The sequence below is a fragment of the Heterocephalus glaber genome, unplaced genomic scaffold (genome assembly GCF_053883595.1).
Source record: "Heterocephalus glaber isolate CG9 unplaced genomic scaffold, H.glaber_assembly_v1.0 deba00001444, whole genome shotgun sequence".
Classification (NCBI taxonomy): domain Eukaryota; kingdom Metazoa; phylum Chordata; class Mammalia; order Rodentia; family Bathyergidae; genus Heterocephalus; species Heterocephalus glaber.
The window spans coordinates 8,514,862-8,528,804 of NW_028258297.1; the positions used below are offsets into that span (position 1 = coordinate 8,514,862).

General features: G+C 41.8%; 1 protein-coding gene across 1 annotated transcript in view; it reads right to left on the minus strand.

Moving 5' to 3' along the window:
* The window catches only part of Grap2 (GRB2 related adaptor protein 2), a 60,188-nt gene that overhangs the window by 31,633 nt on the left and 14,612 nt on the right, over nt 1-13,943 (minus strand). The window lies entirely within an intron of this gene.

Consider the following 13,943-nt stretch of genomic DNA (forward strand, 5'->3'; position numbering starts at 1 on the left):
GACCCCTTGCCCAGGGGTCTCTCTCATTTCTGACTCTGTACCACCAGGAAGTGGCAATTTTTCCCTACGTTAATTTTCAAGTCTTCATCGCTGAGCTCTGACTCAACTTTTCTTTATTAGGGTATCTCTATGCTTCGTGCATTCACTCAACAAACCTTTCCTAGGCCCCACTCCACGCCAGGCACTGTGCTGAGCATGGAGATGTAGAGTGGACTAGAGAACCTGTCCCAGACCAGGGTTAATGGAGTCAACCTCAGGGGGTTCAAGAGACCAAAGGAGAGGTCTCTAATGTAGCCTAGGGCAGAGTTTGGAGCAGGAGGGACCAGGGGAAGTTTCCCAAACAATGTGATACCTGAACTGAGTTTTGCAGACAAGAATTGAGGCAGAGTTGAGAGCACAACTGTCACAAAGAAGAGATTAGCATTTGCAAATAGGAGGTGGGAACCTAACTGGTTCATCATGGTCCTAGTGAGCGGCAAGAGATGGGACTGGTGATAAAGCAGGTCCTGGGGAGCCTGGCATGTGTGCTCAGGGCTTTGGACTTTGTCCCAAGGGTGATGGAGACTCCCTGAAAATTTGGATAATAGTCACATTAAGGCATGTTTAGTCTGGTAGCAGTTGGAAGATTGGAAGCCAGGGTGAACAGGAGATGGAGAGACTATTGCAGTGAACGTGGCTAGAAATGATGAGGTCCTGAGCGATGACAGAGAAAGATCATGATCTTTCCCTTGACACTGGACTTTGCACATGCTTTTATCTCCATGGTAAGTGCTTTGGACATAGTGTCTCATTTAATGTTTGCAAGAGTCTGTGCAATCCCCAGGACTATCCACAACAAACAAAGAATATGAAAAATAAAATGCATTATAGTTAGCTGACAAATAAGAAAACTGAGGCTTAAAGAGTTCATAAGTATCAAAAAAATGGTGGAGCCAGGATCCAAGCTCAGGCTGTGCAGTTAACCATTATTCTCCCTTACAGTAATTCAAGAGAATTGCTATGAATTATTGACCAGTTGGAAGTGGCTAAAAGGCAGGGAAGAGCCTGGAATAGCACTGTCCATTAGAAATAGAAAGTGAGTCACAAATGCAAGCCACATATATAATTTTAAGTATTCTAGTGGCACATTAAAAAGTTTTTTAAAACTATTTTTAATAATTTATTTTATTTCACTCAATATAAGCAAAATATTATTTCAGCATGAGGTCAATGTAAAATATTGTTGAATACATTGCATTCTTTTTTTTTTCCCTAAGTCTTTGAAATCTGGTGAGTATTTTATACTGATGGCACATCTCAGTTTGAACTAGTCACATTTGCCCCATGGGACAGGATGGGTCTACAGTGATCCCCAGAATTCTTTTGTTGGCATTGTGGTATATGGCAGTGGTACTTTCCAAGATAAGGAAATATAGGCAAGGAGGTGGGGTAATAGGAGTTTGAAATGCCAGAGATCCCACTTGGGAGTTCGATATGTAAGTGTATATCTCAGCAAAAAAGTCTGGGTAGAGACAAAAATTTGAGGACTAATATATATGTTGTGAAAACCCTGAGTAAAAATGAACTGGTCCAGAGTGTTCATGTGGGAAGGACTGGGCTTTGGGAGCATCAGAAGGGAGGGAGGCCTTGCTTGCTTGCAGTGGCAGGGGAGGCATCTCTCCTTTGGAAGGCAGGGAAGGAGGACCAGGTGAGTGTGGACACAGGAGGGAGGTTTGTGCAGTCAAAGGGAGTGGGGAGGGGCAGTAAGTGGGTGGCTTCTAATATAATGTTGAAGGCACTCCACCTGTTTTATTGTCTTTCTCCTATTCCACAGAAAAGGGAGCCTAGCTTTACAGAATCTATATATGAAAGGGGACGAAGAGATAAAATGAAAATATTTGTCCAGTGTGGGAATAAAACCAAGACAAGCACTGAAATCTCATTGCCAATCCACTCATTCCCTTTCTTCCTCTTTCTTGCATTAAAAATTTCTTTTTGAAATAATTATAGGTTCACAGGAAGTTGCAAATGCAGTGGAGAGGTGTACTCTTCACTCAACTTCCCCCAATGGTGACATCTTACATTACTATCATACAGTATCAAAACCAGGAAACTGACATTAGCACATTAGCACTAACCAGACTTCTCATTTACTGCTTCTTAGCCAAAAGTATCCCGAGAAAAATGAGCCAAAGTGATTTAAAATACAAGGTTTGAGGGCTGGGGATTTAGCTCACTGGTGCCGCCACCTGCCTCGCAAGCACAAGGTCCCGAGTTCCATCCCGGGTACCAAAAAAAAAAAAAGAAAAGAAAAGATGTGAGTTTTGACCAAGTCCAAGAGCTCTGTATATTCAGGAGGTTTTATCCCTGAAACTAAATTAAATGCCACCTAAATGCTTAGGTCAAAAACACCTTCTTCGGACCTCATGTAATTTGCACCAACAGTATTCAGCTGGACCAGGCTCTTCTCTGTTTGGCTTTATCTCATTATGGAGAACAGCAAAGATAAATAGATTGTTCTGTTGTTCCCATCAGTGTCTATAATGAGGAAGATGAGGTTCAAAAGAGAAGAGTAACGTGCCCATGGCTGCACTGATGTACAACCCAGGAATCTCTGATTTCAGGACCCAAGCTCTGCTTAAGACATGGCATTAGTTCCTGGTAGATGGTTATTTCATGACCTCACCTACACAGCACAAAACCAACAGATTAAGAGGGATCCAGCATTTAGATAATTGACACCATCCAACTTTCAAGTGGAGAGAATTTCAGAGGAACCCCACGCACCCAGCACAGTAAGGCTCTTCAATAAATGCCAGGGATTTAATCAAACCTGCTTACTGAACAACCAGACTCAAAGGGGTCAGGTACTTTTCTCAAAAGCAGAATCAAATAAATACAGAACCAAGAAATCTTTTTGCTCCAAGGAAATAAGTGCCAAAGAGAGGAAAATTAAGCCAACTTAAAGGGAACAGTGGCTGTTTATCTGCCAGGTTCAGCCGAGGTGAACTGACAGTGAAATTGTTCCCTGCATGTTCTCTGTAAGTAGATCTTTGTTAACAGGTAAATATGGAATGACTTTCCTTCTCCCTTAGACAGAAAATGGGCTGTAGGTCTCAAAAAACAATACGTCTGGCAAGAGGTAGAAGACAGAAAAACACAACAAAACAGGTGTTTCATCCATTAAGATTTGAGAAGGAAAATAAATACAAATTTCTGGTAGCTGGGTAAAAGTGTTTGGCTTTAACAATTTGGAGCAGGAAAAAGGAGGAAAATTTCAGCAGGAGTAAACTGGACGTGGAAGTTCAGATGCCTTTAGCCAGATGAATCCCTTCCTATAAATGACATTTCTCCTACTTATTTATTTTGCAAACCTACCCCTTCCTACCAACCTCTTCACATATGGAACCTGTGCTACCAATAATCCAATAGTGTTTACCAAACTCAGGAAGACAGGCCTAAGAGCAATTTATACTTGTAAAGACAAACAGACTGCATGGGACAGAACCCAGGGAAGGGGTTATAGTCATTGGGAAGGGTCCTCAGGCCCCAAGGCATGAGACAATAATGCATGCATAATGTGGCCAATGAAAACAGCTAAAGTCAATTTAGCGCTCTAAATGGCAATCATCAAATGGTCAAAGGCGAGAGAAAAAAACGTTATGCCTTTGATCAACTGGCCTTGCCATGACATGGGTTTTGTCATTGACATCTCCCATAACAATGTGCTTTGGGCATTAGTATCTGACCCCAGCCATTTGTTTGAGGAGGAAGAGACGCAGCCTGCATTTTGAAATCTGTGCAGATGTCTAAACAGACCCAGCTCTCCAGTCTGACAACAGGAACGTCACCAGATGTGACTGAAACATGCCTCCTCTTTTCAGCCGTTTGCTTAAATGCGAGAAATTCCTCCCATATCTAGTCCATTGCAGGGGACTATTTTTATCAGGGTCTTTCGGTCCCAGCTTGGAGACACATCACAGGTATTCTCACAGAAGTTCCACAAGTCGGCAATGAAATAACCCCAAGGCCACAGGGACTGGGAAACGCAGGTGGCGAAGAGGGTGGTGGGCCCTGTGTGACAGTGCTCCCCATTGTCACTTTGAACCACAGAGAAGCTAAAGTGGGGGCAGCATGGCCAATAGGACAGAATGAAAATGTGCTCAACGTGGCATCTGGTTTCTCTTCTCTTTTCAGCGTTCACAGAAATGCATGTGAATTTAAAAAAAAAATAGAGAAGTGAAGAGAAAAAATAAGGAGAGTAAGGGCCTCTTCGGGGAAAAACGATTTTAGTCCCGAATTCTCAACTGTGTATTCACCTCCAAAAGCCACCGACCACCTTTGCTGAGCATGGGGTGTCATGCTGGGTTTGATCCAGGCTGGAGCCAGGCAACGGGTGGCAGTGTCGGCCTCAATCATTTTGCAGTTTCCCTTCCCCATTCCAATCACGATAAATATATTTATACTCACTTGATTATGTCAGCCAGACAATGCTCCCCTAATTGGCAGTGATCAGGGTTCCAGAATTGCTTGGGCGAACCTGCTGTCTCTCTATCAGGAAAAGCACTAAGGGGCCGCTAATGCAGTTCCCATTAACAATTTCCAGTGGAATAAAAAGCAATCCCCCGACTCATGCATGCCAATGAATTTTCCAAACAGCTCCTAAGAGCCAGCCGTTGAGGAACTCAGACTTACATGAACCTGCCCAGCACAAAATGCTTTATAAATCCTCCCCACCCCCGACTTGAGCATGTAGAAAAGAAACCATAGCCACTTCCTTCTGCTCGAGGTTCTTTTGTTCTTTTGTGTTTTTTCTTTTTCCCTTTTATTGGGCTTATGGAGCTAACTGTCATTTTTTCTTCTTGGTTCTTTGTAAATTTCAGGGACATCTGGCACACAGTTTACTGCCTTAGCTAGCTCTGGTATTTGTAGATATGCATGAGCTCTCTGCTGTGTGCCTGTTAACACTCCACATACATAATGTATGCATACATAATTTGGAACTTGAGTGCCTAGGTTTATTTTGATATTTAAGGGTAACTACACAGTGCCCATCATAGGTAATTGCTCAATAGATATTTATGAAATGAATGAATGTACCAAGAAGGCACAAATAGGCAACTATGATTCCTTTCTTCCTTCCTTCCTTCCTTCCTTCCTTCCACATTTGAATGTCTACTGGGTGCCAAACACTGTGTCTGATGCTGAGCCATACTCACAGTCCCTCCTGTGCAGGGTGGCACAGAGCTCCAAGGAGAGAGATGTCAGTCAACCTGAGGGAAGGCAGAGTCCTGGAAGGTCTGCTGGTGAGGCCTAAACTGGGGACATCACAGATTTCAGTCAAAGAGCACAACACAATCAATGGCATGACACAGGAAACAAAAGAGTGTCTCAGGAAAGCAGCGAGGCAGGAAGTTGGCAGAGAAGAGGTGGGAACTCAGGCAGGGCCTGGACCTGGGGGGCCCAGGGTAGAGGAGCTTCAGTTGTCTCGGTTAGGGGCAAGAAACAATCAGAAAATCCTTCACTTGTCCAAAATGCTTCTGGGTTCCTCTAGAATCTGTACATATGTATCTCAAAGCAGAATTTGGCCCACCCCAGAAGCCTGCTAGAGTGTAGTAAGGAGATCTGAGGCCCTGCCCTGAATCAGTCATTCATGAGTAGTGTGAGTCCAAGCAAGGACCAGTTCCTTTATCAGTGAGTTGAGAAGGTGGACTTTCAGGGCTCCAAGGCTCCTTCCCACTTTTACAATCCATGTCGTCTCCATTCTCTGAGGTGTGTGGTAGCCTACACCTTGGCCTAGTCCATGTAAAATTATAAGGCCCTAAAAGGAGACAGTTCCAGGCAGCACCCAGGATTATAACATCACTGTCTTATAGTGATGAGGCAGCTAGGCCCTTTGAGGCACAAATTTATATGAACCCTTAAGAACTGTTTATAGGGATGCGTTGTATGAGAGAGATATCCTGCTCTCCCAAGCCTGGGTAAGGTCTCATTATCTCAAATACACCCACCACTTCCAATTAATTCACAGCACTTGTCCTTGTAGATTTACTTTCTCTAAAGCACTGCTTACTTCCTATTCTTTTTGCTTAAAAACTCACTTTACTTATGCACTGAAATCCACTGTCCTTAGAGTGGCATTCAATTTCATCCCCAGTGTATCCCCCCCATCCCTGTCAACCCTAACCCTCATCTCAGCCAGGTGGGATATTTAGCAAGGTGACCATGGAAGATGCCATTGCTCTACCTTTTTCATTCCAGCTCCCACCCACAAAGGTCCAACTCCAATTCCAGTCCATCCCCTTTAGGATTGCTGTCTGTTTACCCTGCCCTCTTCTGGAGCATGTGTAGCACTTACTGACCATGTTATCTATTAGTGACTATTAATTTCACCTTGTGTTTATGGCTTGCTTCTCCAGCTAATTAGTAAAGCCCCAGAGGTTAGGAGCCAAGCTGCATCCCTCTTTGCAGTCCATGGAGTTCGCACAGTGTCCAGTTTGGGGTAAATATTTGCCATTCACTGAACTGTTTTTCTACACTGTCATCTCTCGGAGATTATTGAGTAAAATGCACAGAAGATATGATTATGCTGCTGCCGCCACTGCTGTGGATGATGATGATAATGCGTCGTCGTCGTCATCATCATCATCATCATCATCATCATCATCATGCTGCAGCCTGAAGTTCTTTTTTTCTCCTCTTGGAGAAAAAGGAACCTTGGAAAAAGTAGCTTGGTGTGACCATTTTGGAGTAATGAAAATGTGAAACATTTCTCCTGCGAGTCACAAACAGTATTTTACATGCTTTTCTTGGGAGCTTAAAGTTCATCCAGGAATGAGCTATTTCACAGATCAAAAGGAGCATATGTTCCATCCTCCAGGAGGAATAATCACTCTGCTAAGTTTAAAGGGAGAAAGATTGAGTACTCCAGTCTGAAAGTAGAAATGGTTTCCTATCACATGTCCAGAGAGGAACCTGAGTGACTTGCTTAATTTTTGGCCCCTGATATTCAGTTTCGTGGTACTTGTGCCAATAAGCAGCACATGAGATTTTTTACAAAAGAGAAACTGGCATTAAATCAATAAGGAAAATCACCATTTCCTTACTGATCTGACGGCATTTAAGGAAGCGGCACTCTGCCAATATGTACAACTGTGCAGAATTTGTAACCGGGCAGTTAAAACCATCATCTAAGCCGGCAGCTGTGATTTTCCCAGAAGTAGAGCTGTAGGGAGAAAAATAGCTTTTAAACTTCAGTTCCATTTTTTGCAAATTGGATCTTTTTGCGAAAAACTGTTTTAAGCCAAGTTTTGTTTGTTGTTGGGTTTTTTCCCCTTTTCTTCCCTCATTAGTGAAACCAGTGATTGTTTCTTTTCCCTCACATGGAAATTTATTCATTTACTCAACAATATTATTGAGTCAAAGATGGTTTTAGGTGGTGGGGATGCAGGTGAGGGCAAAAGAGTCAAAGTTCTTGATCTCCCAGAGTTTATATTCTAGTGCATGTGTGTGTGCGTGTGTGTGATATAATAAATAAACAGATACATGCTATGCCAGGCATAAGTAAGTGCAATTCTGATAACTGTCTTATTATATTTGAAAATTTAATGCCAGAAAATGAGGACACCTACGTGAATTTTGTCTTAGCTCTTATATGTCACATATATTAATGGCTATTTAAAATGGAACAGCTAGTAAGAAATAAATATATTGCTCTTAGTACATGAAGTTGATCTTCCCTACTGACCTTCATCAGGACTTGTGTCTGTGAGGGGCTTTTCTGGGAGATGGATCTGTGCTAACTTGTCTTTGTTTACCATTCTGGTGGCAGGATCATTTGCCCCATAAATCTGGAATTTCTTCTGACTGCTCCTTGTCTTTTCTTCTTCTTCCCCAAACCTGGCACCCCACTCTAATAGGTCCCTGAACTCTGTCTTAAGTATACCTTCACTGGATGCCCTTCTTTCCATCATCCCTGCCTATAGGAAGGCTTGAGACTCTTTCTCTCTGACCCCAACATCCTAGTCTCCTCCCTGACTCTAAGTTCACACACATCTCATCTCCACTCCTTGTGGCTTCCAAAGTGACTTTTGTAACACACATCTGTGATCTTACACTGTGCCACGTGTCTGCTTCTGCCCCCTCCCCCAGCTCCCCACACCTGTAGCATGAAGCTCAGGCTTCTTGGTCTGACCTTGGCTGACCTGGGCAGCTGTGTGAATCTGCTCCCTGCCTGGTCCCTGGGCCCCAGACATATCAGTCCCACCCAGGTAAGGTTACTTGGCCATTGGATGTGCAAATGCCCATTGGCATCTCTTTTTCTGTGAATACCCTCCTCTTCCCCCTTAATTCTTGCCACCCTTTAATTGGATTCAATAGTCATGTTTTCTATTAAGCCTTCTCTGAGCTTAGCCCTACTTCCCTTCTGCCCCAGGGTATCCTGCCTCACCTGCTCATTTCAGATAGAGTGAATAGTAGAGAAGCATTTGCAATGATTTGCACATTTCTGTCTTTCCTCCCAAAGTGTAAGTTCCCCTAAGTAGAGAGTAGCTTATTTGTCATCTCAGCCCATACATCAGAGCCTGGCACACAACAGGTACTCAATAAATGTTTAATGAATGACCTATGGTCTCTTCTGGTTTGCTTTGTGCTGAACTAGTCATCTGAGAACTAGGTGGCTTTGGCAGTATGAAAGAAAGGAACCATCTTACCAATGCGATAAAGAATACAACTTTGCTCTTAAAAACTACGAGTTTTAAACATCTGAGCTAATAATAAGAAATTTCAAAACCACATTTTCCTCCACTCTGTTTCTCTCTGTAGTGCATCTGGAGATGGTTGAGAAGTTCAAATAAATGATTAAAGCATGTAAAACAGACCCATTAAGTAATCTGGATCATTTACTGCAGAAGAGAAACTTGAAGAGACTTAATGGTTTTTAATGAAAGGAAAGATTGTGCTCCAAGGATGGCTAAACATCTGAGATTAAAGTGCTTCAAAGATTAAAGTTAAAAATAAAAAAAAAGAGCTCACTGGTTTCCTACTGGGATACATGGATCCATTTGGAGTCACTATCAGTAATAACTCACATATATTGAGGGCTTATTCAGAATCAGGCATTGTTACCAAAGGCTTTCTCTAGTATCTAATCTTCACAATGAAGATTAATTTTATTATTCTCATTTTACAGGTGAGGAAATGGAGCCACAGAGTGGTTAAGTAACTTACTGAGGTCACACAGCTGGTGAATGGTAGAGCTGAGGTTATAACCTGGGCTGACTGGTTTTTGTGCCCTTGCTTTTACCTATTCTGTTTACTGTCTCACTAAAGACTGACGTAGGTAGTTAAGGAAGTTTAGTAAGTTCATGTGTTAAATAAGAAAGCCTGGATATACTGATAGCCTGTCTTTGCTGGGGCATCTAGTTCTTTTGTGGTCTTCATTGTACCAATGTATGTGAGTGTGTGTGAGTGTGTGTGAGTGTGTGTGTGTGTGTGTGTGTGTAGAAAAGTCATAGCACACTCCCTCTCCCTTTTTTTGAGACAGGTTCTCATTGCCCTGAACTCCTGGCCTCAAGTGATCCTCCTGCCTCTGCCTGTGAGTAGCCAGAACTATAGATGAGCATCACCAGGCTCATTTTTCTGTTCTTTATCCTGGTGAGTTGGCTTCCCAGGTCTTGTCTTGCTAATGAGACAGTAAGTTGTCTTGTTTTGTTTTGCTTTGGGCTTTCAGCGTGATGCAGTTTCAGCCTCCACATGTGTGCGTGCATTTATAAGACCTGACATAAATCCAGTCATATTTAGATATTATAATTTTACCTCCAGAGTAGTGGAACTTACTCTGTGGACTAAAGAGCCAGCATCTTTCCTGTTGTTTTTTGCAAGACAACTTTGTTTAGCCTGCCTCGGGGGCATACACAGTGGGGTCACAGTCGGCACAGAACAGGGGCTGTTTGCCATTTATCTCTAAAGCAACTTCTATGATTCTGGTGCAAAGAAAATCTGTGCTCATCTGACGGTGGAAGGGAAGGGGCTTGAGCAGGGTGCTGCGCCCGGCTGCTGGAGGCCTCTGGGGCAGTTCAGGAGGGCAGGAGCCCTGTGAGGAGGGTGTGAATGAGTCATTAGACTTTTCAGGTTGACTGAGATGATTTCTGTAGTTTCTTTGAATTTAGATGTGTTATCAGTGTTCACACATCAGGCATAACGGGAAGAAGAGGGGCGATTGTTTTCTTGATAGTGCCTGGACCTCAGTGGGGTGGTGATAAGATTTAGGGTAAGATGTGACTCTGCAAGAATATGTCAGGCAGCACATGTGTCCCTGCAGGTGCTGGGGGCACAGTGCCAGGTGGGCTCACAGGAGGACAGTGACCCAGCTGCAAGTGGCCTGACATTAGACTTGAGCCAGCCCTGGTTAAGAGTTACTCTCTCAGGGATCACAAGGTGCTGCTAATTTGTCACACTGAGCTCAGGGTTTGGGGAAAACACTTGCTTTTTTTTTTTTTTTTTGTGCTGGGGATTGAATCCAGGGGTGATCTACCACTGAGCTACATCACCAGCCCTTTGTACTTTTTGTGATAAGATCTTGCTCAGTTGCTCAGACAGGACTCAGACTTCTAGTCCTCTTGCCTCAGCTTCCCTCAGTGCTGGGATTATGGGTATACAACATGGTGCCTGGTTTAGCACTTGCTTTTTAATATCCCCACCATAATCAGGTAAATTATTAATACCTTGGTTAAGGGTTTGAGTTCTAGAAGTTTACTGAGCCTCTTTGGCCTCAGATTTCTCATCTTTAAAATAGTTATAACAATGGTACCCACCCTTTTGATAGGATTAGACAGATTAATGTATGTCGAGGGCTGAGACAGCACCTGGTAGATAGCTAGCATTAAACTTGCATCTATATGAATGTGTTTATTTTTACTGGTGCAACTTCATATTTGCCAGAGGCCCTACTCAATGCTTGCTCAAAATAGATGCTTAGTAAATACATTTTAAGTGTTGAAGAAACTAGGTGAACAGATTTAGTGGAATGCGTGTATAGACACCTGTTTTGACTGCCCAGTGACCTGTAATTCAGGGACAGGCTGAAGTTAGAGTTAATCTCCATGGAGTAATATTTCAAAAAAAAAAAAAAAGAAGGAGTGTATTGCAATCAAATATCTCTGTACAGTAGGCGGGAATGAAGATGATGGTTTTGCATGAAAATGACAATGCTTTACTTGAAGACTGAGTTGGGGAATGTCACACATGAAGGACAGAAAACAGGGACAGTGACTCTGAATAGAATCAAGAGAAGGGCCTAATATAATAAAAAAAACCAAAACCACAAGACATACACTATGTATGAGTCTATACAAATAAATAAATATAAAAAACAGAAGTCAGCTCTGATCTATCTTTACCCTTCAGTGTTGGTTGTTCTAAAAATGATAAGTGTAGATTGAAGTGAACCATTTTGTTTAAAAAATAGGAAGAAAATTAAAAGTATAATGTGTTAGGAGCTGGTACAATATGACCAAAGTACCTTCACACTAGGATGAATCATATGAAATTGCCACTTTGGGCGTAAAAAATAATGATCAGATGCTGTCAATTTAAAATGGTTCAATGTACTATATTTAAGTTACTAAATCGAAATGCTCTTATCACCTTCCCTCTTAACAATGACCATAAAACTAAATTGGCCAATTTTATGGCTGTAAAAAATGTTGAGAAGCCTCTATCTTGTTGATGGGAGGATAAATGCCCCTAAGAGACATTATGTCTTAGTCATTATGTCTTAGTCATTATATCTTAGTCTCTTCGGCTCTTCAGAGTTTATACACAATAGGTGCCAAATAAATGTTTTGTTAATTGAGTGGTGTTTTCTGTTATTTTCTCTCAAAAGTTAGGCATACATTTTGCTGCCCTACTTAATTTTGAGACTGCCCTCAAAATATAATTAACAAAGTGTTAGCTTCATTTCAGTTTTCATAATTTAGATAAATCCTTTCTGTTCCTTGTTTGGGGAGCACTGGGAAGCTAATTAATACATTATTAATATATTATAGAGGCAAACAAGACTCTGCTTATTCATACAGCTATGACAGAAATAAATTCAGGTCAGAAATATTTTTGCAATTAAGAGAAAATGTTATTACAATAATGAGAAGTTATTTTTTGTATGATATAACTCTGTGCATTAAAGCATGTGATAGTCTTAGAAATGCGGTGGATGGCAGAGTCACACAAGCTCTTTTCCTGGTGCTTCCAACTATCCAGAGCCCAGTTGGAGCCTCCAATGTCCTCTAACAAACTAGGAAAGATGAACTTTTGGGATCCCAAGAATTAAGAACTTCATTGTTATTCATAAAAGATTTCATAATATTTGAAATTGATCCCAAATTTAGGAACAAGTAGGTTTTCAGTTCAGAAAATAAAGAGCTCTTCAAACAGTGGAAGAGATGAGGAGCACTTGAGGAAGAGTGTGAACAACCCATGAATTATAGTGACTCACCGGGCCTCAGTTTCCCCATATTTGTTTCCCCATATTCACTCTCTATTCCATCTGCTGTTGAGAGGATTCTTGGGATGATGCCTTAAAATGCTCTGCACTTCTCAGGAGGGGAAAAGCCACAGCTATAAAAGATATTATTTGGTGTTTGGTTGACCTAGAGCTGTGACAACAGCCACATTGCATAAGTAGAGTTCTGAGAAAACAGAGTTGCTTTCATTTTTTTTTTAAACAGGAGAACCACAAACCTCTTTGCTTGGATCCTTGTACAAATCAAACATGTGGGCAAGAGAGGGCCCAAGAAATCGCCAATTTTAATTTTTCCCTCAAGGCCATGGATTTTTCTTAGAGATTTAAAAAAATATTTTTTGTAGTGGGGATCGAACTCAGGACCTTGCGCTTGCAAGGCAGGCACAGTGCCGCTGAGCTAAATCCCCAGCCCTAATTTTTTTTGAATATGGAGTATTCACCATTCTGCTCAATTTTTGCTGTCTAGGGAGATCCCAGCCCTAGGTGATGGCTTCTACAACAGGGACATGGTGATGCTAATTACATTTTAGAATGGTTCAGGCAAGAATAGTTCCAAACACACCTGAGGTAATAACTAGTTATACAGCCAGAAGGTCAACAATTCAATCAAACAGAGAAGAAAAATTAGCATATCTTAAGAAGGTGTTCCAGTAGTTTTGTATGAGAGCTCTTATTTAAGTCTACAAGGATAGTGAAAATACTGATAGAGCTTCATAATTCTATACTTCCCTTTTTAACTCACAGAAAACTCCTGCTTTTAAGGGAGAGTCTGAGGGCAAGAAGCATCAGGCAGGTGAAAGTGAGAAGTGTATTGTTAGGGAATTGGTTGGAGTTTGAAGATAGGGGTCCGGTGCCAGGGTCACACGGAATTAGGGATTATCAGGAGAAAATCCCTGGGCTGCTGAGGAAAGAGCAGAAGCCATTGATACGCCAGAGCTTGGCATGGGCCGAGGGCTCCTGGCCAATCCTTTATTATAGCAACAACACAGCTTTAATCCACAATAACAAGAAATCCCTCAAAAGAGTGTGGATCACATCACTACCAACACAATTACAATCTGCTCTCCACAATGCAGTTTCTATAACACTGCCTGATCTTGCCCCAACTTTCTATTTTTTTTATAAAATACTTTCTAATGAACACCAAAGAGAAGCAATGGAAACTATATCCATTGCTTACTGTTGTTTTGTTTTGTTTTGTTTTTGGTACCAGAGATCAAACCCAGGACCTTGCGCTTTTGAGGCAGGGGGTGGAATCACTGAGCTAATTCCCCGGCCCATACCTGCTGTTTTAAATGACTGAAGTTATCTTTTGTTAGAAGTGCATAGTCTCTGAAACCATTTATTGAGCATATCTTATGTATTTGGTAATAGTTCCATGGTTAATTGTTTTAGAGATGAATCCTAAAAAAGTGACCCAGCAAAAACCAACAAAAACTCCAAA